This window comes from Thunnus albacares, chromosome 21, assembly GCF_914725855.1.
Source record: "Thunnus albacares chromosome 21, fThuAlb1.1, whole genome shotgun sequence".
Taxonomy (NCBI): Eukaryota; Metazoa; Chordata; class Actinopteri; order Scombriformes; family Scombridae; genus Thunnus; species Thunnus albacares.
In genome coordinates, this window is record NC_058126.1 from 20010126 (window position 1) to 20034477 (window position 24352).

Below are 24352 nucleotides of genomic sequence, written 5' to 3' on the forward strand. Positions count from 1 at the left end.
ACACTACAGATATGGAAGTACAATAAAATACACATACTAAAATACATATATACACAAATATATATACAAAATACAGCACTTAACCTTTGTTGTTGTTGTTGTATATGTGCAATTAATTTGATTTCAGTTGGTAATGCGTTCCAAAGTTGACAGCCCTTTGAAATGCCATGCTCAGTGGGACCCTTGTTTGAGTTCACCTTAGCTACGCCTTTTAAAAATGGCCAAACATGATGCTAGATGTGACTATCTCCATTACAATTTTCCTACATGTATTAATGTATAGAGTGCACAGAGGGTCTATAAAAACACTTCTCATTACAAATTCATGTCACAAATTCTATTAATTCACCTATAACACACATGCAGCACATATGAACACTAAATTTACGTTAGGCTCATATGTGACATATTCTTTACATAACGACTTTTTTCTTTTAATACACTATATTCCCACTAATACAAGTAAAGGGCTTGTTTTATTATTAATGTTCATCATGTGTTCTCTGTTGCTCTCCTCTACTCATGTGAAGAATTTGTGGAGTCCCAGTCGAACACATTCTGTACCATAACAGTGCCTTGCGATGTATTTTAGCAGAGAGGATCAATTGGGATTTTTCTGTGGTTCCTTTTCATTGATCCAGAAGTGGCTTTGCCGGGCTGCTGCACACTGTTCCATTTCAGCTAAATTAATGGAAGTTCCCAAGAAAAGTAATTTTGTTCACATGCTGTAATGACTAGGTGATATCTGTCAATAATCCTACTGAGCTCATAATTGATTCCAAATTCACCTCATCCTGGATTAGGTCTACAAACCAGGGTGCCTCGAAACTTCTCCCTTGAACTCCCTGTAAAACTTTTATCTTGAAGAGCTTCCGCTCAGAGGCTTCAGTTTTCTGCATTTATTTAGTTTTCCATGTCATCTGCCCAGATTTAATTGCTCAGGGCCCCATGACGTATGCCAATTCCCTCAGAAGCTGGGAAGCAAAGCGAGTATGTGCTGCAGTTTTGTGACTGTAATTTCCTTCAAGTCAAGGAAAGCAGGCAGGAAACACCTGCCAAAACTAGTTTACGTTCATGTAACGAAACGCAACTTCTATCTTGGCTGACACATCAACAGAAGAGACTAAAGTTTCTTTCATAAATTCTAACTGTATTGTGAAATCCCACTAGTCACCTCCCCAAAGCCCTAATGTAATATAGGTTTTATGAGAGACATCCGCAACCTCTTCAGCAAAGTGAGAGTTTAGGTGCCATGGTATGGTCCAAATCAAATGCAAATTTTTGTCTTGTGGATTGTTCTCTCTTTCTGTCCCTCAATCTCTCACTGTCTTCCTGACTCTCCATTGTGTGAGTTTCATTCAGCATGAAAATTACCAACCATGGGAGTAATGACCTCACAGCATAGTTGGCTGCTGTAGTAGATAATTATCATGTCACTCGGGTAAAAGTTGTGTCTCGTAACGTGACATGCCTTGACATGCCTTGTGATGGAGTGATAATATTATCCGTAGCTGGGAGAGGGCAAAGAGGTTGAATGGAAAAACGGGAGTAATTATCATATTACATTGCTTACATCCCCCTAGCTATTAAGATATTGATTGCCTGAAAATGTTTTCCACAGGATGCTGCACTGCTCTTGTTTAACGCTAGAAAGGCCAAGAAGCAGTAAATTGATGGCTGATTGAAATTGAATACTTTAAAAAAAAAAAATCTTTCACTTGTTGCATTTTTACAATGACAGCATTGTAGTAGTTATAACACACACTCTCCATATGGTTTCTTAGATACTGGCATTTCTAGAATTAAGATTAACTATACAGAAGGTGAAACTCTGGTAAACCTGACAACTTCGTTTGAAGGATTACATCCTCCTCTAGGAGTTGAAAAAATCTGCCATTTATGATTCCATGAGATGTCTTTTTAACATAGATATCAATACAGTCCAAGTTAAGTGCAAATCTAAAACACACCACTCCCATTAAGAGTGCATGTAAATGTTACCAGCTTACAAAACTGAAAATTGTCATCCTAATTGACCGTTCACCAAGCTCTGTCACCCTGTTTCCACGCCTGTCATGCTTCCCAGTCTTGCATGGTGCAGTAGTTTACAATGATAACAGTGGAAACTTAGCACTCAAATATCTTAAGTTTTAAAGAAATAATTGGTCCTTGATTTCCAACAGAAAAAGGTAAAGGCAGACTCATCATTTCTAGCTGGCGACTGTCAAGTTTCCAGCCAACTGTTGCTGACAGATTCAACTGTTGCTAGCTAGCTAATTAAGCTAACGTAAGTTCCATTCCATAAATGATTATCCAGAAGATATGGAAACAAGAACTACACATTACCCTTGTATTGCAGTTAAGAGCTGGTTAATCCGAGTATATAAGAATGATAGGGAAATATGTAAGATTAGACTGTTATTTCCTTCTAACTTAACCCCGCTTTTTTAGCTAACATATTTGTTCCTATTTTGGAACAGTATGCACTTTTAATGTTAAAAGAGAAGAGCCTTTTATTATGAATGTGTTATGCTAAAAGGTTTGTGAAAACACAATGATGGGTGTCATTGGCTGTGATTGCTAGCGGGTACATTTTCCAAAGTCCAATGAAGACCAGGACAGAGATGCTAACGTTACCCTAAATTTTGACAGCATCCAGGACCGACTCCATACAGTCAGAATACTACACAGTAGATGTGGTAGTCATAGTTTTTTTGTTTGTTTGTTTGATGGTTTGTTTTATGTAACCTGCAACTCAACTGCTATAATCTCAATGCCTGTTCACTGCTGTGGGTAGTAAGCTAATTAGCTGAGCATGCTAACAATTGAAGCTTACCTTAGATAAGATAAACATACAGTTTAATCCTTTCATTTTTGCTGTAGTATTTTTGGTTTTAGAAAGTTTAAAAATAGGCATCATCCTCTAAACTTTTAAACAGAGCATCACTCTTACTATAGCTCTATGCACATCATTTTGGGATGTGGACAAAAACAAAGCTTGACAGGTCTACCATGCTTAGTTACAGTTGCTAATCTATGATGGGAAAATCACTATACGGGACGATGGGTTTAGCATGATCCCCAAAATATATTACCCAGGCTACTCACCCATGCCTAAACCTCATCCTGTTCAATGTCCAATATCTTTTTCAGTGTTTGTGTGACTCCTTGTTCCATACATGGTAATTCCTATTCTGTTAATATCTGTCAATATTTGTTAATAAGACATGAAGATGTATAAAATATTACTATAGCTGTGACATAATATTATCCACAATCCTATGGTCATGTAAATATCTTTGCTGAAAGCATTCATCAAAATCCCTTAATGATCTAATGAGTCAAGTCCTTTGGGAGTGATGCATTATGCCTCAAAGGGCACATGAATGTTTATGTTGGCCTTGAAAGTACAGCCACAAGGTTGCAGGAGATGATTCGGTTGACTTTTATTTTAATATCTTTTGCTCTGAAGATTAAAAGAACAAGCTTGTTTTGAACCCACAATTAGCTCAATGTTTAGCTTAATGCCATTAATCTGTCAGGCACATTTGCACTCATGCATTGAGTGTTAGGCTCACACAATTAACACAGATCTCACAATTTCACGCCACACATGCCTTTTCTCACACTGACTTTTTGTCTTCACTTCCTTGTGATTTTTAAGCAACGAAACCACAGACATTTTTTTTTCAAAGTTCAGATGGGCTGAGGCTGAACAAGATTAAGACAGCACTTTCCTCTTTGAGAACTCTGATTTCTCTGTCATGTATCAGCTTTTTACATGTGAACATGTGCAAGATTAAGGACTGCAGAGAGAGAAAGTAACAGTACCGGAACCTATTATGTAATTTCCATCTCCATATTTTTATTTTTGGACTCCACTAAAGTAGCTTTGCATAATTCACAGTCCAAAAAAACTCCTAATTTATCTTATACTGGCCCTTTATGCAGTTCAGCCTTTCTCTTAATAGGTAGTCTCAGCTGCTGTCTCTTTAAGGCCCCCCTCCTAATAAGCCCACTCTGTTCTGATTAGCCAGTTTTCTGGAGGCCTGTTGAGGCAGCTGTATCACAGTTGTGTAAAGTTACCGCTGATGCAAACCCAACATTTCTTGCTTTACTAATTCAAATTAAAAGCTTTTGCATGATTACAGAATAGGCGACTTTTATTGTGAATAATTTATGGGAAATTAAACATGCTCCTCACCAAATTAGCAGAGTTTCGATAGCAGCGCTAAAAACCAGTTGACACAAGAAGATATGGACATATTTTTTCAGCGGATTAGTTAGAAATAATGCAGGGAGGAATAGTACAAGCAGACACAGCCACAGTGATTATGATGTTTGACGATGAGCTGCAGACGACCAGCACGCTTCCAACAGGTAAACAACTTATTTTACTTTGCTGTGCTGTGTAATGGAAAAACACTCACAGCGTTCCAGCTCGACTGGAGTCATGGCTCGACGTGACTACCCCCAAAAACAAAAAAAACCCACCATAATGTTGGCGGAGCAGAGCAGTGAACTCACACTCTGTGCATGGAGCAGATGATCATATAAAGAATATCAGCTCGGGATGAAAGTAGAAAAAACGTTGGAAACCGAGCAGTCAGAGCAGTCTGAGGCTGATGCTTTTTGCTCATAGGGATTACTTCTACATAGCATTGCAGTACATAGCATTGTTTGACAGTTTGGCCACATTTAACACAAACATCTAACATTATGACAGAAAATAAGGAAAAACATAATATGTCCCCTTTAAAATAAGTCAATCTAAAGTCCAACTAAAAGTGAAACTAAAACAAAGCAGCCTGTAAAAGTCTAAATAAGTTGGTCTCCAGCGCTTAATGTTTTAAATATTTCTTAAATTCAGACACATTTATATTGTGATGAAAAGCTCTGCTCTGTCTGTGCTCCTCTAGCTGTGCTGTCCGTCTGCCCTGACACAAACACTCCACACCAGAAACACAAAATGAAAAGTCAGAAATCAGCTTCTCTCACTAATACAGTTAAAATTAGTGAGCCACGCTTCAAGAATAAGGTCAAGTTTAGTGAAGAAATCTGATTACTGACCTGCTGCACGTACACAAGGATTTACAGTAACCAGGTTACTACAGCGAATGTCAGGGTAGCCAGGTCTGTGTGACAAAAGAAGCACAACGGCCAATAAAAACCAGCCCAATACCAGAACTCAAAATATGCCTCTGCCAAACCATATATTCTGCTTTTAAAGTCCAACAGCATTGCTATCATCGCCAAATGTATTGTAATATCTACAAAGTAACACCATAAATGTGTGTGTGCCAGCATTAAAAGCAGTTTTCCAGAGTTGGGATTACAGCACATTGTGTGTGCGCGCGCGTGTGTGTGTATGTGTGTCCATGGGTGGTGTGTTGGCGTGTGTGTATATGCTGATCTGGAGTCAGTTTGGAAGGATTTGGGTATAAATAAATTATTTCATTTAAAACATGGATTTTTATTTATAGATATTATTCATGCAATTTGCATGCAAAATAGGTCTACCCAACCTGCAGACAAAAAATTCAACCTGCAGCAACACTTCAAAAGTTGCCCAATTCCACAGGAAAACTGTGGACCTGGCAACCCTGGTGAATGTAAACACACTGTTCGATTAGGACATGGTAAGCTAATGTTGAACTACACATTCAAAACCTGACCACATCTGGTTTGATTATAAATGGATTTTTATCTACATTGTTTCTTCTTTATTCAGATTGACTTGTGGCTGCAGTTTGTCAGAGATCAGCTAAACTGGTTCTGGGTCTGTATTAAGATGATGATTTATTCAGATATTACTTCTACTCGGATAGACCTGAGACACTAAAGTGGGGACTGTCGAATGATGGGAGCAACTTGGTGAGGAGCATAGATCTTTCTTATCCTATGTTTTGACGAAAAATATGTGTAATATCTGGAGTGTATATCAAAAATGCTACCCAATAAACACAAATAAGCAAAAAGAAAAAGTCATGAAATAGCTGTTGGTTCATAAGGCCAGAGAGAGGTCGAGTGGGTCAATTTAGCATGAATATGGTGAATGGTAAACCACAGAACCATAGTAAACCATTTGGTTCTGGATGCCAAGTGATATTTGAAAAAGCTCACTTAATGCAAAAAAAACCAACAAAAAAACATTTTGTTCTGATTTTTCTCTCTAATTTTCTTTTTTCAAAAAGTGTAGCCTTTGAAAACATTTAAAACAAAAATGAATAAAAGCAGTAACAGTTGCTTGAATGATTGAATGTGGGGCTCTATTAGAAGGCGCTGCAATACACAGCTGAAGAAACAAAGCAACAAGGTGGGACATGTTTTTACCTTTCATCATTTTCCTCTCTCCGCTTTGAGAAGAGAGAAGGTATCCAATTCAGTCCCACCTAACCAAAACAAAAGTAATTGAAACCTCATATCAGCACCAAGGTTCCATTTTCATTTCATGCTGCAAAGTCCAGGTCTTGTGCTGATTTCCATATAAATCATAGACAAACTTTGTTATTTTGCTTTTGTGGTTGGCCTATACTGAGGTTGGCACTGTTATTTGTATCATCTGTGTACCTTAAGGATTGAACTGATACATATGAAGAGATGATCTCCGCTTGCACTGATGGGAAAAGGAGAACTTTTGTCAAGAAAGCTTGAATTGACCTGTAGAAATAACTGTAATTAAGGTTTTCCCATTGGACAGATGGATCACTGACATAGACACTGATTTTGAATAGGGCTCTGAAAAATACAGTTCTCTTTTGTTTTTGTTATAGTAAATAAAGTGGTGTAAACAGATTACTGAGTAGTTACCAGCAAAAAATAATAATAATTCAGTAAGATGACAAAAATATCACTTAACACAGAAATACACAGCAGCAAGTCTAACCTGAAAACAAGCAGCTTTGCACTATGCTATGTTATTGCAGAGTAAGAGTAAAGTCGACCGTTCTTGCATTGCCATTTCAATGTCATGATTGTCATTATGCAGGTGTCCAGTGAGTGCTGATGGTTTGTAATGTATTTCATTAAATTTATGACTGCTTTGGAGCCGTTACTGACAAGGAAATCAGGGTTCAGCTGATCTGAGAGCGTGTCCCTCAGCACACATCAATAAACCCACAGATCCGACCAGCATGGGGAATGAGTGTGTTTACCTGGCTCCTTATCACTACTGCCTATGGAAAACAAGAGTTTCTGTTAGCCTGATGTGTGTAAACACAACAGGTATTACATGTACAATTACAATACACAGCAGCAAACAAAGGCTTTGAGCTGATGAGATGGGAACAATAAACAGAAACAGTCCAATATTAGCTTTGCTTGCCAACTAATGCTAGCAGCTATGTGTAGACACTGATATATATGGCTTTTTAAACTCCTTTTGATGGTATTTGTTGAAAATAACGTGACCATATCCAAACCCTAATCCTACAGTAATTTCTATTTATTTTTAATATGTTAAATCTTCCCATTCTGCTGTTGTCAACATTCACAAAAATTGGTTTCCTAGAATATTTGTTACTCAGCAGTCACCACAACATTTACTGCAAGAACAAAATAAAATCGGTGAGGTGACATGAAAAGTGGTAATATTTACTTTAAACCTACAATAACGGATTTCGATCACTTAGGGGCATCACCTTAAAAAGTTAATATGGTGCACATTTGCTTATTTACAAATCCAACAGATAAGGAGCAACATTAGTGGTATTTTGAGTTGTGTTTCTGTCCACGTGATGAATGTAAGTCACTCTTCTTTTTTGCTCTGCTTTGGTTTCCTCCAACTCCTAAGGGAAATATATCTGTTATATCTGTTTTTAGAGCTTTTTCAACAAAGACAGCTGCGTGCTGTTTCTGTATATGACATTTATGAGAGCAGTGAAAGTGAACCAAAACAGTAAAGTTGTAGATCGTAAAACCAAAACAGTGAGTTGAAAGATACTATAAAGCTCCTTGAAGCTGAGGGCAGCTGCAAAGTGTTATGATAAGGTTCATCACTATGAGTGACCCCCTTCACATTTAACAGAGTCATTTGATCCTAGCTATTGTAAAAATATGAGGTACTGCAGTTTTACAATGAGATAGATTGGTATTTAAAAATATACTCATCTAATGTCACAAAGAAAGGCTGCAACAGGAAGGTGTCCCAACCACAATAAATGAGACAAAAAGTCCTCCCTAACACCAACAAGCAGCCAACTCCTTCCTAATGCTAAACACCAGAGAACTATGACTCAAACCTATAGTAAACAAGATATTTAACTGATTTTGAACAGGGTAATAGTTAAATTGTACTTAAATAATGAATATTTTAAGGGAGTTTTTATCAATTATGAAGCTCGGTTTGTCTTTATTCTCAGAAGATAACTGTAGACACTTTCATAATTCATTCCTCAGGGCAGCTCCAGATATTTCCCCTTCATTGCATCACTTGTTCAATCTCAGTTCTTCGGCTTTTCCCTTTGGAATATAGGTTGACAAATATTAATCTGGCTGTCCAGAGAAATAACATAAATTCATAATTCATCTGTTGTCATGTAGTGTTGCCTGTCTAATCAACAAACCACCTTGCCCATGTGTTGTTTTATTAGCTCTTGTGACCTCACCTGTTGTCTCCCTGATCAGGTGATGAATGACTTTCATATCAGGTTAGTGCCAAAGTAAGATATACTGCAGGTGATGCCAGAGCCGAAGGAGGGAAATTAATTAAGAAAAACAACCATGGACACAAATCCCAGTAAGTGTATGCAGTATCCACAGTCGCTCACAACAACAAAAAGATGCATCAAAGCTTTCTTTGTTTGCTTTTGTAGAAGAATGAGTTTCATTTAGGTCTATGTGAAACATGTCTCATTTGAAGAACAGCAAAGCTAACAGCTGCATAGTTTTACTGATTGCCTGCTTCATCTGCTGTTATTTTCTCTTAAAGCATGATATTGTTAGTTTAACAGTATGAGTCAAAGCAATTGGTATGAACTGAGAAGTGAATCGCTTAGTACACAAAGCCATCTGAGTGCCTCTGTGTAAAAACTGAAGAACTGGGAGGTTTGCTGAATCATTTAGGGCCCCGCTTAAAGAAATTTGAAAGAAGACAGCGCTTAATGAGATGTATCTAGGGATTCAACGGTCATGGTATTATTTTCCTACAATTCAATCCCATAAAAAATGAGCGGCTGTCGTTACCAACATTGATTTATTCCCACAGGTGTGCATTAGTTTCAGAGCCAGTGCCTTTTCATGGCAAGCTGCCAGAGATTAACTACAGCACATCAATATGCTTCGTAGAGACATCCTCATAGGATTTCTTCTTACTTTGCTGTCTCAGCTACGGCTCTGCTTTTGTTACATTCGTTTCTGTCGGATTTATGGAAGGGTAAGCCTGCAGTCAATGTCAGTGTTACTTACTGTAGCTTAGCTTTGTCTGTCACAGAGCTGAAACTTCATCTGTAGAGCCACACACATCCAAAAGGAATTACAAGGGAACATGGGTGATAAAGTATTGAAAGATTTCTGTCTTTTTCTATTATTCAGTGTGAATTTTCTGTTTGTGTGTGTGTGTGTGTGTGTGTGTGTGTGTGTGATTACATAGGTTAGTCATTAAGACATTCACAGATTAATTTTAGTAAAACGTGAAGCAGGGACCCAACTTCAACCCACAGATCAAATCAGCACGTTATGAGTTGTGTGCCAGGGGACTTTTAAAATGCTTTCCCATAGTGTACCAAGAAAAATTCAATTATAACTGACTAATTGAAAACAGTGCAGAGAATGATTGAAATGAATTAATTTGTTAAAGAATGTACACACATACTAGCTGAAGAGGTTTGAAGAGAGTCTTTGGTTATTAGGTAAATTGTTATTTTAATGGAAGGCAGCACAGAATTATGTCTCAGTGGAGCTGAGATGTTGGTGGTAGTGAAAATTTGAAAACCACAAAGGGTTTTATTTTTGTTTTTATTTTTCCAACTCTGGTTAATCTGCATATAGGTTTCAGTACAATGGCTCATCATAGCATTTAGAAGAATCTACATACACCAGCTCTCCTGGAGGACTTTAACTATCCCTTCACCTTAATGGTTCCCAAGGTATGGTATAGCCGGAGATGGTATCCGAGCATTTCAATTAGAAAGTGACTGCTCAAAGCCTTTAATGTTAGGCCTGTCTTCACTCTCACAGACAAGATGCTCTTTGGCAGTCAGGAAATGCTGCAGTATGATTGACACCTAAATCGTCTCTGCAGACAGGACTCAGGTTATTGGACCACCTTCAAGGGCGCATAAAAACAACAGGGAATTGGGGCTGAAATTAATAGTGTTGAGGCGGAAAAAATAACATATAACATGGTAGCTCAGGAGGGGATTAAAAATAACAAATAGCTCAATAATTACTACAGTTACGCTAATTAAAATTTCTCTTCATACTCTGGAGAAATTAATCCTGTCTGAATGAGACTTACAGCTTGGTTAGTTTTTAGTTGGATGTAGTATCTTAACTCCATTTGAGGACTTCTAGAAATTTGTACCGTGTCGTCAAGCATTTTACTCCATAAATGTACCATGATGATGAAAATATACGAGGTAAAAAGTAAGAGCTACTTCAGACAGCTTGTAAACTTTGTTAGTTGTAACTAAAGAAGTCACAAATTGATTCATCGGTATGGTTTATTCTATAGATTGAGGATGTTATCGTGCCCAAGGCTCATTCTGAATGAGACTCCTTTCATTTTATGGTTGGTCACATTAATATTATTTTGTAAGCTCATAACCATCAAAAGGAAAAACTACTAGGAAAAATCTTTTAAAAAAAGATGACAATATGAAATGCACATAACACTGATACCAAACTGTCACATTTTAATAACTGACTGAAACACTCTAAATGACAACAATACATGTGTTAGACCCCTGAAGACATCAGAGAAAAAAAGTGGAAAGAAAGTAGAGAGCGAGAAAGAGAACTGCATGTTGAGTTACTCAAAGAAAGGAAACTTTCTGGAGTTTAGTTCATCAGAAAAGTCAGACAACTGTATTTGGAATAGCTGAGAGACATGAATTCTCCAGCAGTGAGACAGTGATGATCATCTGTCTCCATCTTAGAAGCATAGTGACAGAGAGAGAGAGAGAGAGAGAGAGAGAGAGAGAGAGCAGTCTGGAAACTGGGACCTTGAATGTCTGGAGCTGCAAGTGTGAGATAATAATGAATTTAGACAGAATATTCATTGACGGGATAGAATAGTTTTATTATTTTACACTGAATATAATACACACCTTACATGAAGATTAAGAAGACAAACTTCAATCCAAAATATGAACTACTGTGTTATCGACATCTCTTAACTATCCCCTGCTGTTCTTTTAATTTATTTCGTTTTTGCTTGCTCCTGTTCTAGTACTGACTGCACCCACACTAACAATATAGTACAATACAAATTAGTTTAGTTTTGGTAGTTAGACTAGAAGACTGTGACGTGCACATAGAGCTGCAGTGTTAAAGGAGAGGAATACATTGTTGGACTGGATGCCAATACAACAATTAATCACTGCCTGTACTGGTGTGAAGTGGTTTATTAAATAAAAAATGCTCTTTATTACAGCAAATAAATCTGCCTTTTATCAAATTTCACAAGATTTGGAAATGATTGCAAGCCTAAAAACAACTATGTCATCATATCTGTGACACAAACCGTGGCAGAAATTCTCACGTGCTTATGTTTCCAATGTTTTCTATGAACTGTGCACTAGCCCACACTAGTGTAATTTAGCCATAGGGTTACAAAGTATGGCAGTGCAAGAGAGCAGTGGATGAGTTCAGCAACCTTGTGGCCGGTCTTTATCACACCCGTAATAACAGAGGAGAGAGTAATTCCATTGATAATGAAATCTGACTCAATATATTCACCGCCCTACTTGTCATTCTGCACACACTCTGCTCAGTGTCACTTTTTGGAGTAAATTAATCATTCCAGCTGTTATTTACATCGAGTATGTCCACAGCTGTATCAGCCAAATTATTGCCATAAATCTCTCTAATTCTGGAGTCTGTCCACTTTGTCTATTTGATAGACGTGCAAGAATTTAACCTGATCAAAACTTTGAGCCTGGAGATGTTTTCTCCGTTTCTTCTTGTTTGCATCGATAAAAGCCAACTGTATTGATACACGACTTTACAAGACTTTAATGAGCCTTTTCTTTCCATGAAATATCCCCAATGATTAAACACACAACTAAACGAGCTTACTGAAACACTATAAATGCAAATTTGTGTGGTTGAAATGCAAATACTGTTCTATTTGCATGGAAAAAGCCATATCCTGACTCATTTCTTCCTTAATTGGAAGGGAAGTCTCACATTGTTTCTCTTCTAATTGATAGAAACCAAAAGATAGAACTGGTGAACACAAAAGGGCATCCTGCACCTTCTACTCTGCTCATGTCCTGGCATTACTTGTTGGTTACATGTGATTACAGACTGCTGCTACAGATACTGTAGCAGACCAGGGCTTGTACTGTAGTCCAGGTTTCATCTCCAGCTTCTGTGTTTCTGGATAGACCTTATTATTTTACACAAATTTTATCAATATTCAGCACCAGATTTACATACATTCAGTTTAAATCTGCAATCTGTGTGTAATTAGCACCAGATTTAGAAAGGCAGCAGCCAATTTCTCAATCAGCGACTGGGACTGCCCTCTGGCCACATTCTCTAAGAGCCTGTCCTCCCAAAAAAAAATGTCCCTATAGGTCGTAAACTATGTCACCAAAAACAATCTATAGTTACCTTTGAGTGACAGACGCCATCTTGCAGCAGTAAAAATTATGACCCGCAGTCATAATATATATATATATATAAGGTGACTTCCTTATTAAATTCAGAGTTGGGTGGATGGCGAGACAGTTAGTTAGGTGGCAAAAAGTGAACAGCAGGAGGAGACTGCTGTTTGCTTCCCCTTTCAACCACTGTTTGCTTCCCATTTCCAACCGTGAGTCAGGGCATTTGGTGGTGGTGTTCACTGTTGCCATGACGACAAAGGTTGCCTAACTGTAAAGAAGTAGTAACCATGTTTCATGTGAACATTTTAATGCAAACTATGATCTTTCCCTAATCCTAACCAAGTGGTTTTTGTGCCTAAACCTAACCAGACCTTAACCACAGCGTTGTTGCATCATAAAACATCATTATTTTTTAACAGTGATTTGTAAAGGTTTTGGAAAGCTGCATATTATGCTCCACTGGGTTGTTCTATATATCCCTGCCTCTGCTGAGTTAATATATCCCCCTCATAGTGATTTATGCTGCTTCACCCATAGACCATATAAAATATCTAAAATAAATATAGGCTGTTTAAAAAAACCTATACCATGGTTAACTTCTCTCCATCAGCACTGGATATTCAGAGTGCCCTGATGGCATCCTGTGCTAATTCTTTAAAGCAGCGATATTCCACAGCATCTTTTAAAGCTTTAAATTCCAAGCAAAATGTGCCAATCACCTGAGAAGTCTGTTGACACCACATTTCTCCAGCAGCTCTATAAGCTGTCAGCACTGTGTAAGGAAACACTATCTTCCTGTGTCCTCTGTCTACAACAGAAAGCACTTGTCCACAGTTCTAATTTCCATTTGAACAAGTTGAACAAAGTGCATATAAAGGCTATTTGATTTGTTCTTGTACATCTCACCCACTTTCCCTGATAAATACCAATGTTTAGCATTCACTGCACGACTGAAGTGCAGTCTAGTGAATCCTCTTGAACCAGAACTCTATCAATTCTGTCTGCCAACACTTACCATCAGCCAGAGCTTGGTGATAAGTGGACAGCCGCTGTTATTAACAGTCCCACAGGCATTCATATGACACATAACAATGACGCATGGCACAGAAGTTCAAAAGGCAACATATTTCACTGGACAAAACACAGTCTAAACAAAATGTTGGAAGAATGTCTTCCAGTGGAGGAAGTTGAAAAAATCTCTTTATTGTTGAATGTCAGAAACTAACATCAGTAAGAATTCTAGTGGCCCTGTATAATAATCTCACCGCTCATTCAACCTCACCAAAACAGAGTGTATTATAGAGGACATATTATGTACATTTCCATATTTTAATTCTGGAGCTTTACTGGTACATCTTTGCATGATTTAAAGTTCTAAAATCGTATCTCATATTGGCGTTTTATGCAGTCCCTTAGTTCAGCCTCTGTCTGAAACAGTTTTAGCTCCTGTTTCTTTGAGGCCCCCCTCCCGATGAGCCCACTCTGTTGTGATTGGGAGGCTTCTGTAAGCTGCCCCTTTAATTATGCGTAACTTTAAGCCTCAAGAAAATTTAAATGGGTGAGTAAAATTCACCCACCGCACAGTTGTCATGAACAGGGAAATTAGCTATAGAAACCAAAACTGTTCTTTGTATGAGGCTGTAAACATGTTTGTTTCTGCTGTAAAGTTGAGTATTTCAACATGGGGGTCTGGACAGATTGACTCCCTTTTGGAGCCAGCCTTAAGTTTTGGCACTTTTGTGTTAGCTTTGTTTTTCAGCCCCAGAGGTTGCCACTTGCTTTATAAACAACGACATAGAGCTGTGATGGCTGGGAGCAAACCGAGGTCAACTGCTTGGAAGGAAGCTATGCTCACCACTATACCACCATCGCTGTGGAAGATCAGGATTTTACTGCCAACTCAGCACTTTATATCAGTGTAAGAATTCAACAGGGAGAGGAGGAGGAACAGAGGAGAGGAAGAGGGAGGTACACCAAGCAGAGAAGAGGAGAATGTAGTTTGACATACCTGTAACTAATAGTAATATTATTATTGACTACGGAAGCTACACTGCAAAAAACTAAATGATAACAGAGTGGATATTGTATGTAGTCGATGTATGAAGTGAAGGACTGTGCAGAAGAGTAAGTAGTCCTGGTCCAGTCCAACATCTAGAATCACTTATTTGAAAGCGACCAGATTCACTGTTTCAGTCTTGAAGGCATTTCACTGCTCATCCAAGAGGTCCCTCCAGTTCTCAACTACACTCCCGAGACTGAAAATGTGATTACTGTTATTAGACTTTGGAGCCGTTTATAAATGAACTAATGTAACCCGGGCGAGGAGCAGTTCACCCTGTAAGGCGGTGTGGCTCACTGACGTATTTTAATAGTTTTTCGACAACAACAGAAGTCTGCGGCGCAGAAGAGTACGATATAACAGGCTTTGGATGATGTAGGTGAACAACTGAATATTTTATTCAGTTGTTCATCATCAATGTGACGAACCCTTTATTTTCAATCACTTCCCAAACGTTCTCGGGCAGGTTTCGTAAGAGGACTTGAGGAAAGCCTGTGGTATGTCTGCAATTTAAAGCAATTTATTAGAAGAGACCAACAGAAAACTGACCTGCACCACCCTCTGGAAGACAAAGTCAAAGATGAAGTCGAGCTTTGGACATTGGCATTGCGTGACTTTTAGCCTCAAGAAAATTCAAATGGGTGAGTTATATAAAATATCTCCCACTGTTGAGTTGTCATGAACGGGAAATTAGCTATAGAAACACATTTGTTTCTACCGTAAAGCTGAGCATTTCAACATGCAGCATGAGGGTCTATGCAGATTGACTCGCTTTTGGAGGCAGCCTCAAGTGGCACTTTCACACTGGCTTGGTTTCTCAGCCACGGAAGTTGCTTCATGCTTTGTAAACAAGGAAACGGAGCTGCGATGGCTGGGAATCGAACCCGGGTCAACTGCTTGGAAGGCAGCTATGCTCACCACTATACCACCATCGCTGTGCCAGATGAGGATTTTACCGCAAAATCAGCACTTTATATCAGTGTAAGAATTCAACAGAGAGAGGAGGAGGAACAGAGGAGAGGAAGAGGGAGGTACACCAAGCAGAGAAGAGAAGACATACCTGTAACTAATACAAATATTATTATTGACTAAGGAAGCTACACTGCAAGAAACTAAATGATAACAGAGTGGATATTGTTTGTAGTCAATGTATGAAGTAAAGGACTGTGCAGAAGAGCAAGTAGCGCAGGTCCAGTCCAACATCTAGAATCACTCACTTGTTGAAAGCAACCAGATTCATTGTTTCATTCTTGAAGGAATTTCACTACTCATCCAAGAGGTGCCCCCTATGGTGGCTCCTGGCTTCTCAGAATTCCATCAGGCAGCGCATGAACAAGATTCAGGTATCGTTGTCGGCAGGACTCGAACCTGCGCGGGGAAACCCCAATGGATTTCTAGTCCATCGCCTTAACCACTCGGCCACGACAACCACCTTGATAAGAAAATGTTGTTGGGGTGTCAAATGCATACATGTCCCACGTGTCGTTCCACCAATACTACACTACAGTACAACATTCATATCATCGCCTCACAAAGAGCTTCAAAGACAGTTTGTAAAGGCAGTATTACTCTTCAGTTTTGGTGTATGACTGTGTCTCGATAGAGATCTGACAGGTAATAAAAGAAAAGTAACCATGTTATAGATATGTCACATCACCATCACCTCCAAATAAAAAACACTATTGTCTTTGTTTAACTTAGTGAGAAGTATTCCACAAGTTTCTCTGTCCTGTCTTATTAGACTTTTCTATTAGGGAGTGTTCTTAATGTTCTGTCCCACTCATACACAAGCTCTTATATACAAATTGTATGTGCATATTTTTTCATTGTGAAGCCTTTTGATTTTTCATCTCTGCTCATGTGATGAATACAAGTTTGTTGTCATCATAAAACCTGTTGGAGATGCCGGGGATTGAACCCGGGGCCTCATACATGCAAAGCATGCGCTCTACCACTGAGCTACACCCCCACTTTCAGAAAGTGAATTAAGACAACAGAAGTATGATAAACGATTGAACAGAGGGCTGTAGTACAACTTAAGCTAGATATGTACTTCAGCGTAAAGAGGATACACCATAACCACAGCAGCTACATATGTAGGCCCTGAAACCACAACGTAGGCTACACTACAAATGATCCAAAAGTCCAGAACCCCAAAAATTCACTTTGCAATCATGTCAAACTAAAACGAGCAGCAAACCGTCACAATGACAAAGTAAAACCAGCAAATGTTTGGCAGTTTGCCCTATTGATTACGTGAGCAATGAATCCATTACAAAAAAGAGAATTTTCAGTCAAATTTCCATTCACCACAAATGCTCTTAAATCACTCGTACGTGCCTCTGAAGAACGAATCTGTTCGTATGAGTGGTTCTTGCATGAGGCCCACTGTCTCAAGAGAGCGATCTTTTCACCTTCTGTGATGTGATACAAATTCTAGAGTTTGTGATATGTAACACAACAAGCTAGTGAAGCTCTGTAAATGAAGCCGTGTTGCACAGTGGCGTGTGCCGTACACAGAACTACACTCCCAAGACTGAAAATGTGATTACTGTTATTAGACTTTGGAGCCGTTTATAAATGAACTAATGTAACCCGGGCGAGGAGCAGTTCACCCTGTGAGGCGGTGTGGCTCACTGACGTATTTTAATAGTTTTTCGACAACAACAGAAGAGTACAATGTAACAGGCTTTGGATGATGTAGATGAACAACTGAATATTTTATTCAGTTGTTCATCAACAATGTGATGAACCCCTAATTTTTAATCACTTCCCAAACATTCACGGGCAGGTTTCGTAAGAGGACTTGAGGAAAGCCTGTGGTATGTCTGCAATTTAAAGCAATTTATTAGAAGAGACCAACAGAAAACTGACCTGCACCACCCTCTGGAAGACAAAGTCAAAGATGAAGTCGAGCTTTGGACATTGGCATTGCGTGACTTTTAGCCTCAAGAAAATTCAAATGGGTGAGTTATATAAAATATCTCCTACTGTTGAGTTGTCATGAACGGGAATTTAGCTATAGAGACCAAAACCCTTTTTTGTAACAGGCTGTTTCTGCTGTAAAGTTGGGCATTTCAACATGCAGCATGGGGGTCCACGCTGAGCGACTCACTTTTGGAGCCAGCCTCAAGTGGCCATTCGAGCAACTGCATTTTGTGGCACTTTAGCGTTGGCTTGGTTTCCCTGCCACGGAAGTTGCCACTTGCTTTGTAAACAACTAAACTAAACTGCGATGGCCGGGAATCGAACCCGGGTCAACTGCTTGGAAGGCAGCTATGCTCACCACTATACCACCATCGCTGTGCAAGATGAGGATTTTACTGCAAAATCAGCACTTTATATCAGTGTAAGAATTCAACAGGGAGAGGAGAAGGAACAGAGGAGAGGAAGAGGGAGGTACACCAAGCAGAGAAGAGAAGACATACGTGTAACTAATAGTAATATTATTATTGGAAGGAAGCTACGCTGCAAGAAACTAAATGATAACAGAGTGGATATTGTTTGTAGTCAATGTATGAAGTAAAGGACTGTGCAGAAGAGCAAGTAGCGCAGGTCCAGTCCAACATCTAGAATCACTCATTTGAAAGCAACCAGATTCATTGTTTAATTCTTGAAGGAATTTCACTACTCATCCAAGAGGTGCCCCCTAGCTGATGGCTCCTGGCTTCTCAGAATACCATCAGGCAGCGCATGAACAAGATTCAGGCATCGTTGTCGGCAGGATTCGAACCTGCGCGGGGAGACCCCAATGGATTTCTAGTCCATCGCCTTAACCACTCGGCCACGACAACCACCTTGACAAGAGACTGTTGTTGGGGTGTCAAATGCATACATGTCCCACGTGTCGTTCCACCAATACTACACTACAGTACAACATTCATATCATCGCCTCACAAAGAGCTTCAAAGACAGTTTGTAAAGGCAGTATTACTCTTCAGTTTTGGTGTATGACTGTGTCTCGATAGAGATCTGACAGGTAATAAAAGAAAAGTAACCATGTTATAGATATGTCACATCACCATCACCTCCAAATAAAAAACAATTGTCTTTGTTTAACTTAGTGAGAAGTATTCCACAAGTTCCTCTGTCCTGTCTTATTAGACTTTTCTATTAGGGAGTGTTCTTAATGTTCTGTCCCACTCATACACAAGCTCTTATATACAAATTGTATGTGCATATTTTTTCATTGTGAAGCCTTTTGATTTTTCATCTCTGCTCATGTGATGTCTACAAGTTTGTTGTCATCATAAAACCTGTTGGAGATGCCGGGGATTGAACCCGGGGCCTCATACATGCAAAGCATGCGCTCTACCACTTAGCTACATCCCCGCTTTCAGAACTGCAAACTAAAACGAGCAGCAAACCTTCACAATGACAAAGTAAAACCAGCAAATTTTTGGTGGTTTGCTCTATTGACTACGTAAGAAATGAATCCATTACGAAAAAAGAGGATTTTCAGTCAGATTTCCATTCATTTCACCACAAATGTTCTTAAATCACTCGTCTCTGAAGAACGAATCTGTTCGTATGATTTATTCTTGCATTAGGCCCACTGTCTCAAGAGAGTGATCTTTTCACCTTCTGTGATGTGATACAAATTCAAGAGTTTGTGATATTTAGTACAACAAGCTAGCGAAGCTCTGTAAACATAACCGTGTTCCCACGCATGTACGTGGAGTGTGCCGTACAATGAACTACTCTCCCGAGACTGAAAACGTGATTGCGGTTATTAGACTTTGGAGCTGTTTGTAAACAAACTAATGTGACCCAGGCAAGGAACATGTCACTCTGTGCAACAGTGTGGCTCACTGGCATATTTTAATAGTTTTTCAACAACAGAGGCAAGGTTCATAAGAAGACCTGAGGGAACCCTGTGGTATGTCTGCAATTTAAGGCAATTTATTAGAAGAGACCAACAGAAAGCTGACCTGCACCACCCTCTGAAGACAAAGACAAGTTTGGACAGTGGCACTGCGTGACTTCTGCCTCAAGAAAATTTAAATGGGTGAGTTATATAAAAACTTTCCCACCATACATGTACATGGAAATTAGCTATAGAGACCAAAACCCTTTTTTGTAACAGGCTGTTTCTGCTGTAAAGTTGGGCATTTCAACATGCAGCATGGGGGTCCACGCTGAGCGACTCACTTTTGGAGCCAGCCTCAAGTGGCCATTCGAGCAACTGCATTTTGTGGCACTTTAGCGTTGGCTTGGTTTCCCTGCCACGGAAGTTGCCACTTGCTTTGTAAACAACTAAACTAAACTGCGATGGCCGGGAATCGAACCCGGGTCAACTGCTTGGAAGGCAGCTATGCTCACCACTATACCACCATCGCTGTGCAAGATGAGGATTTTACTGCAAAATCAGCACTTTATATCAGTGTAAGAATTCAACAGGGAGAGGAGAAGGAACAGAGGAGAGGAAGAGGGAGGTACACCAAGCAGAGAAGAGAAGACATACGTGTAACTAATAGTAATATTATTATTGACTACGGAAGCTACGCTGCAAGACACTAAATGATAACAGAGTTGATATTGTTTGTAGTCAATGTATGAAGTAAAGGACTGTGCAGAAGAGAAAGTAGCGCAGGTCCAGTCCAACATCTAGAATCACTCATTTGAAAGCAACTAGATTCATTGTTTCATCCAAGAGGTGCCCCCTACGGTTCTCCTGGCTTCTCAGAATTCAAGATTAAGGCATCGTTGTCGGCAGGATTCGAACCTGCGCGGGGAGACCCCAATGGATTTCTAGTCCATCGCCTTAACCACTCGGCCACGACAACCACCTTGACAAGAAGCTGTTGTTGGGGCGTCAAATGCACACATGTCCCACATGTTGTTCCACCAATACCACACTATAGTACAACATTCATATCATCGCCTCACAAAGAGCTTCACAGACAGTTTGTAAAGGCAGTATTACTCTTCAGTTTTGGTGTATGACTGTGTCTCGATAGAGATCTGACAGGTAATAAAAGAAAAGTAACCATGTTATAGATATGTCACATCACCATCACCGCCAAAGAAAAACCACTATTGTCTTTGTTTAACTTAGCGAGAAATATTCAACAAGTTTCTCTGTCCTGTCTTATTAGACTTTTCTATTAGGGAGTGATTTTAATGTTCTGTACCCCTCATACACAAGCTCTTATACACAAATTGTGTGTGTATATTTTTTCAGTGTGAAGCCTTTCGATTTTTTGTCTCTGCTGATGTGATGTGATGTCCACAAGTGTGTTGTCATCATAAATATAGACTTCCACTAGCTCCACAGGCTACTTAAACAAACCATAGAAGTTGGATTTAGCCTTAGCACCAAAGGCTACGGAACGGATGGCTGTTTATGGGCATGCTAGAATGATATGACATCAGTTTGATGGGGAAGTAGAGAAAACTTTGCGAACAAATTCAGAGCGGACTGAAGCCCTGACCTGGCAGCATTTTTACATATGTTAACCTCAAGTTTTGGAACTTTGATTATGTTTAACATAGACATCCGAAAATCACAAAAAGCACGTTGCGTCCCCCTTAAATGCGATTTCATCAAATACACTGAATTGTAGGTGAGCAAATATTTATAAGAAAAAAGAAATTCAAAATATATAGTGTTAAATTGAAAAACTAACCAAAACACAGTCAAAAAGCACAAAATACCACTTAGAAAATGTAAATCTTATGTAGTTTGATCAACTCAACAGTCATATTTTTGCCAATGTAAGTATGGCACAATACATAACATTTTAAATTGCCTATTTACACTTCTAGCACATACAGAGTAATACTATTATTCATTGCAGTCGTGTTTTTGTCAGCCCAGTATCACTCTCCTTTTGGCTCGAGTTTGGTCTCCACCAAATCCTGAGGGAACAATCTGGCTCTTTTATTGCTAAATGCTCCACTATGTTCACCAGCTAGTCAATACCTTGGTCTGTCTCTGGAGCTTGGCAGGTAGTGTGTAGTGAGTTTTTCCTCTGACAACAGTTGTCTGCCATGGCCGAAAACAACGCTTTGAGAGCTTTGACAGTGAACCAAAACAGTAAAGTCGTGGGCCGAAAAACTAAGACACTGAGCTGAAAAGATGCTATAAAGAGGAACTGCAGAGGCAGGTGATAATCCTCTCTAGGTTAATTGTCCTCCTTCATATTTAAGTAGTCATGTGTTCCATTGTTAATACAAAAATACTGATTATAGCCACTTTAAACAAGAAGTCATCAAAGATAAAAGTTTCAACACCACATGAGATGTTTTGATTGGGTGAATCAAGGAAGCTACAGGCCCTAATTAAATTTCCTCATTGTAAGGGTATGTTTTGGTCTTATGATAGTTCTCTCATCTACATTCTGGCTTTCACTGCACAAACCCCTTAAATAATGTCCCCCTTTGGTGCTGCATTCAGTTGTTGCCTGCAGTCTTCTGTCTGCTCCTCCCACATGCAAAAATAGGGAAACTTCTCAATTCACTTGTTATGTTCAAGGTCCAAACTATGACTACAAATTTGTTTTAAGCGAGCCTTTTTCCCAAAACCACAAACACATAAAATCCATTGATGTCTGGTGTAAAAGCTTTGACCACATAAAATGTTATGACAACCAGGGTCACTGCATAAAAGCAGAGCTGCTGAAAAGTCTTTTCTCCAATATGTAAGTACAAGCCTAACCTTTTGTGTTGAGGATATGAAGAACAAATATTTCAGTATCTGTACTTCATCTGTTTTTTCCCCCCAGTACTGTTAAAGACAGTGTTACAGTGTGTCCACAGTGTATCCAAAATATCATCTACATCTAAAATTACAAATAAAACTGTGAACAAATTTAGTAGAATTTGATGACAAAAGTCTGATATATGCATGTCCAGCTAAAAGAGACTATGTAAACATAGTAAGGTAGCAAAAAATGTCACCCCTGACACATCCATCTCATGCAATGGTCCTGCAGCTAGTGCACAGGAAAACATGGAATTAAAATGCTCAGTATCAGTTTCTAACACATGTATGTCTGTATATTGTATGGCAGTACATAATAACCTGCTCTGAGGTGTATAACTCATTGCAGAATCATAAATAGGGTAAGGTTGGTGTTGGAGTAGTTTCAGAGAGCTAATTTGCATTCATGTGTGCTACAGCAACAAGCCATGGTTTACCAAAGAGCTCAGGCAAGGGAGACACATTGAGGGAGCTCAGAAGGCAGAAAAAAGAGAGGAATACAGAGCAGCAAAAAAGTAGCTGAACGAGGAAATAAGAATACAAGGACATGTTGGACAGGCACTTTTCTACCAGACTCAGGCCACAGGCTCTACCTGCAGGCCTCACTTTGAGGAGGCAATTAGTCCAGTTTTGTCTCTCCAATACCATTTCCATATCATGTATGGCTCATGGCTGTCAGCATTTTTTGGCATTAATAATACATTAACTATTTCAATTAAGCGAGGGAAAGCAGTTTTGACTGTAAGTGTGTGCATACGTATTATGGGGATAGGATTAGGAGAGAGCAAGAATGTGACAGAGGTCCTAAACTGGTTCTGAATGTAGGATGTCAGTTACATGGTACTTTGCTCTGCAGACTCAGACACACTAAAAGATTTAAAAGTGCATTGCATCACACATAAAAAAACAATGTCACAGATTGGTGTTGTTTGTTTCTGTGCCCTAATTGGGCTCATGCATACCCAAGATGATTAGGCAAGGACAGAGTGTGAGTCATTATCAAGTGTCCTTCTGTCTCCTGTCACAACACTGATGTTAGGATCTCTACCTCACAGGAACCTGCAAGAATCAAAATTAAGTAATCTACATGTGGGATGTTCTCTCTTCCTTGACTTTTCATCTTGAACTTGTACCTTGTGCTGTTAAATATCACATGCTTCTATCTTGCATTCACATTTTAGGTCACTGTGCAAAGCGCAGTCAAGTGCACGGCACAGGCTCACAGGGTGTACCAACTCATTTTTGATCATTTTGTAGCCAGCAAGTGACAATTCAGCTGCAGTACAGATGAAAACATAGACTGGATTTAGAGGACTGCACTGTATAGTCAGCAGGTATAGTAAGGCTATAAAACTAGTGCACTCCATGCCACAGCGTTCTGACTGTTTTGTGAAGGAGACAAACAGTTGAGAGTGGATCTGCAGCAAGAGTCTCTCCCAGGAGGGAACTGATGTCCTTGTGTGGGTAGCAAGTGAATGTAAGACACTTTGAAGGAAATTAACCACAGAGGAGATAACACATTTGGTTACTGTGTGACTTTGGTTCCAGAAGAAGGATTACCAATCATAGGAAACTTGGTAAGATTTGGCAAGGGCAGTCTGGCAATGTAAAATTCTGACATCTGCCTCCACAATCCCAGTGTGCATCATTGCACGTCCTGACTGTTCTACATAAATGATGTAGCTAAGATCGAACAGAGAACATATGCTGTATATAATTGTTTGGATTTCCCCAAATTACAGAAGATGGAATTTCAAGGACTGCTGGGTATTTCTACTATTAGAATATATTTGAGGAGGCAAAATGAGTGTGGGCTAC

The 24352-nt window shown here is 39.3% G+C and overlaps 8 non-coding genes across 8 annotated transcripts; all 8 read right to left on the reverse strand.

Annotated features, from left to right (window-relative positions):
- Positions 1-15692: 15692 nt before the first annotated feature.
- Positions 15693-15764, reverse strand: trnag-ucc. The gene has a single exon. It is a non-coding gene; the product is annotated as a tRNA-Gly (tRNA).
- Positions 15765-16176: 412 nt separating this feature from the next.
- On the reverse strand, positions 16177-16258 carry trnas-aga. The gene has a single exon. It is a non-coding gene; the product is annotated as a tRNA-Ser (tRNA).
- Positions 16259-16726: 468 nt separating this feature from the next.
- Positions 16727-16798, reverse strand: trnaa-ugc. Its single transcript has one exon. It is a non-coding gene; the product is annotated as a tRNA-Ala (tRNA).
- Positions 16799-18060: 1262 nt separating this feature from the next.
- Positions 18061-18132, reverse strand: trnag-ucc. Its single transcript has one exon. It is a non-coding gene; the product is annotated as a tRNA-Gly (tRNA).
- Positions 18133-18541: 409 nt separating this feature from the next.
- Positions 18542-18623, reverse strand: trnas-aga. Its single transcript has one exon. It is a non-coding gene; the product is annotated as a tRNA-Ser (tRNA).
- A 466-nt stretch (positions 18624-19089) lies between these two features.
- On the reverse strand, positions 19090-19161 carry trnaa-ugc. Its single transcript has one exon. It is a non-coding gene; the product is annotated as a tRNA-Ala (tRNA).
- Positions 19162-20096: 935 nt separating this feature from the next.
- trnag-ucc lies at positions 20097-20168 on the reverse strand. The gene has a single exon. It is a non-coding gene; the product is annotated as a tRNA-Gly (tRNA).
- A 365-nt stretch (positions 20169-20533) lies between these two features.
- trnas-aga lies at positions 20534-20615 on the reverse strand. Its single transcript has one exon. It is a non-coding gene; the product is annotated as a tRNA-Ser (tRNA).
- Positions 20616-24352: the final 3737 nt, after the last annotated feature.